Source organism: Chiloscyllium plagiosum, chromosome 5 (assembly GCF_004010195.1).
Source record: "Chiloscyllium plagiosum isolate BGI_BamShark_2017 chromosome 5, ASM401019v2, whole genome shotgun sequence".
Taxonomy (NCBI): domain Eukaryota; kingdom Metazoa; phylum Chordata; class Chondrichthyes; order Orectolobiformes; family Hemiscylliidae; genus Chiloscyllium; species Chiloscyllium plagiosum.
In genome coordinates this window covers 20,635,872-20,639,755 of record NC_057714.1, presented here as the reverse complement: position 1 = coordinate 20,639,755, position 3,884 = coordinate 20,635,872, and the positions used below count along the sequence as shown (strand labels likewise).

General features: G+C 36.1%; 1 long non-coding RNA gene across 1 annotated transcript in view; it reads left to right on the top strand.

The window, feature by feature from the left end:
- The window catches only part of LOC122550275, a 15,317-nt gene extending 13,866 nt beyond the window's left edge, over positions 1-1,451 (top strand). The window contains exon 3 of the long non-coding RNA XR_006311781.1: positions 501-1,451. This is a non-coding gene — a long non-coding RNA (uncharacterized LOC122550275). The remainder of the gene's footprint in view (positions 1-500) is intronic.
- Positions 1,452-3,884: the final 2,433 nt, after the last annotated feature.

Below are 3,884 nucleotides of genomic sequence, written 5' to 3'. Positions count from 1 at the left end.
TACTTAAAAATACAGCTCCACAGCCACTACTGGCCAGCTGTCTCTTTCACAGGGTAGAACTACTGTGCAACCACTTTTGGTATGTCTGCCCTGCCAGTGGAACAGGACACATATGAATGGTTGTGGAGGAGTCTGCAATGTTAGTTGCAAGATATGCAGATGAAAAAGTTAGTAGACTTTTCTGAGACCAGTTAATCCCAACTTTGACACATTTATCTTTTTAATTCTTTCATGAAATAGGAGCATTGCCATTATTACCCATCCCCAATTGGCCTGGAGTTGGTGGCGATGAGCCACTTTAACTGCAGTAATCCATCTGTTCTCATTACACTGCAACACTTTAGTGGAGGGGATTATAAGATATCTTCACTCTTAGTGAAGAACAAAGTCAGGGTTGGATGGGCGTTTCAATGCTGTGTGTCCCAATTGCTGCTGGGCGATTCATCTTGTTTTAGTCTTACTTTGAATTCCCCATCAGAACCAATTTTCCTAGATTCAAGGATTGGACTGCCTGAGAATTGCAGGGTCACAGTTCGTCTTACAGCCTATACAGGAATCCCCTAAACCTGGCTGATCAATCAGGTGGTAAACAAGACAACACATTACTACCATTTTATTTTCCTTAGCTAAGAATTTGTAGATGGGTTTCCAGTCTAATGTCTTGCCCCTCCCTCTCCATGTCTCTATGAACAATGCCTATTAATATCCAGAGTACATTTTTTTGATCTATAACACCACCCCACTGCTCCAAATACATAGCAAATAAATAAATTCTACAAAAAAACTGCAGTTATATTCATTAAATGAAATGGATATATTAAAATGGACTGAAAAGTATAAGAATGACAGCACATGAGAATATAAACAAGTTATTTGTAATTGCATACACATAACCATACATTTCTACCATTTTATTTTCCTTTGCAAAGAGTTTGTAGATCAATAAAGATAGCAGTTTAAAAATAATCACGCAATTCTCATTGTACAATTGACATAATTATAGCACTATACTGGTTAAATTGTACATAAAATGCTTTTTACGTTGAGCATTGTCAATCACAAAAAAAATCAAATTAACATGATTAGACAAGTTTTAATTATCAAATCCAATTACCATAATGGCCATATATTTGCCACTGAAATTCTTGATCCTATAAAGTGCTTTCGATGGGAAATGTTCATATCTTGTGAAATATCGCAAGACATTCTGTAGTTCGTTATTTTTCTGATTGTCATTTGTTTTACTTGGATGAAACTATTGTTTTATGTGTGATTTGATTGACAGACAGTGCATTTTCATACATCATAAAGTGCAAAAATATGCTTTTCAAAACAATAATCAAAATTCAACTCTCCATCACTCTTGGCACCCAGATTTAATTGATTAATAATCCTATTTTTTCACAGAATTCTATGTAAAATATACAATAAATTAACATAGCTTATGATATAATGATTTTATGCTTTTAATTGAATTAGTGGATTACTTAATTATTAAGTTTATGATCAAATAAATACACTCACAATAAAGAAAACTATGTTTTAAAAACAGGGATTGCCAGTTTAGTTGCAACAAATGCGATCCAACTAATTTGACTTTATATCCAGAAACAGATCTCTCAAAACCATTCAAAGACTTGGCCTTATTCAAATAATCCAAAACATTTTCTGAATGTCAGTTCACAGTTTGAAAAGTGTTAAGTATATTAAACCAGCCAGCTGATCAGTGCAGTGTGAAAGGATTCATGAAGGGAGAGGGGATAAATGTTTGTCAGTGAACAAATCGGCACTGTGCAGTGAAATTTACAATTAATAACACTTATGACTAAATCTGCAGAAAATTTACTATCTCATTGATGCAAATCATATCCCAACTTTCAAGGCTTCTTGGCTGATTATGAGTATATTTGACAACTTCTGAATTACTTTTGAAGTGGTGAGTTATATTTAAACACATTGGAACAGAAGTTTAAATATGAACTCAAGCTATGTCTATGTCACTATACATATACGCAAAATTCGTAATGCAGAAATCTTTGTTAACATTAACTGCATTACTTGAATTCTATGTAGTCACAGTTACCAAAGACCACTTGCAAAGCTAGTGAAAGGATCACAATATGACTTTGTGGACTCAAAGTTACAAATAACCATTTGAGCTGGGTTACAATTCTGAAAATATTTTAATCCAGAAATCAGGCTGTTATGAAAAAAAAAATAATTTAAGTACCGTTCATCCACAGCAAAACCCAAAATGCTTTTATTTGTTACTTTTATTACCTTTTGGAAAGTTCACCCACCAATTCGAACACAGCAGGTTCCACAGATGACAAGGAGATTTTGTCCAATCTTCTATTTCAGTGGTGTTTGAATTCATGGCTATCAGAATATCTCTCCTACTCTTCCTCACATATTGTACACTTGGATGTGGTGCTCTTTTAGCATCTGATTCAAAAGACTGGGAACAGGCATCTTTAATACTGCAGTGAATTGCTATGCTACATGTGCTCATGTCACTCAAGTGGCATATGAGATTTAAAGTGTCCACATACTTTCTTATCTCCTCACTTCTTTAAAACGTGGTGTTACCGGTTTAATGATGGAAATATCTATTGCTGACATATAAAGATAATGTCTTTCGGTGGCCAGGTGGTGTCTGTGTATCCCGTTGGGTAGTTTTCTAACTGTCTGTCCGATGTAGTGCTTGTTACAGGCTTTGTAAGGTATTTTGTAAATGACAATCATTTTACTGGCTGTTGGTACAAGATCCTTTATGTTCATCAGTAGCTGTTTCAGTGTGTTGGTAGGTTTGTAGGCTACCATGATGCCAAGGCGTCAGAGAAGTCTGGTAGTCATCTCCCAGATGTCTTTGATGTAGGGGAGAGTTTCTAGAGATTTTGGGCGTGTAGGATCTACTTGTTTGAGTTTGTTGTTTAAGAATCGGCAGACTATGTTTATCAAGACTAGATTAATTTAGAATATCTGATTTGCATGGACAAGTTGGATTGAAGGCTCTGTTTCCATGCCATGATGATCTCTAAAGTGTAAATTTTGTTCCAAACAAAGTCAGACCATTAACTGATGAATCCATGTGATGTGTATAAACAAAAGAATTTTAAAAATATAAATCAAAACAAAAAAACGATCAAATTGAATTGGTAATGTGATGTGAACTAAGTTTTAATCTGCTTCTTCGCACAGTTCCATCTGCAATTCAATAAGGCAGGAAGTGCTCTAAAGACTGTTTTTAGTTATTTTAAAAGTACAAGCAAGGATTAATATCCTCATCTGTGAAATATGCCTACCCAACTTTCTTTGTACATTCCACTCAACCACATGAATAAAGAGGCATCAAAGAAAACTAGATTTTCCAGCATATTTTTGAAAAGTACTCTGCTTCTTCAGCTGTCAATTAGCTGCAAAGCTCAGTCAGAAAGTGATTACCGCTTGGCAGTTTCTGCACACAGGACAAAAATGTTAAATCAAAATGTTTGACATCTGACTGTCAGATTTGGAAGTACATGTCAATTAAAATACATTTAAAGTTATGGTTCTGTTCGCTGAGCTGAAAGTTTTTGTTGCAAACGTTTCGTCCCCTGTCTAGGTGACATCCTCAGTGCTTGGGAGCCTCCTGTGAAGCGCTTCTGTGGTGTTTCCTCCGGCATTTATAGTGGCCTGTCCCTGCCGCTTCTGGTTGTCAGCTTCAGCTGTCCGCTGTATTGGCCGGTATATTGGGTCCAGGTCGATGTGTTTGTTGATGGAGTTTGTGGATGAGTGCCATGCTTCTAGGAATTCCCTGGCTGTTCTTTGTTTCGCTTGCCCTATAATGGTAGTGTTGTCCCAGTCAAACTCATGTTGCTTGTCGTCTGCGTGTGCGGCTACTA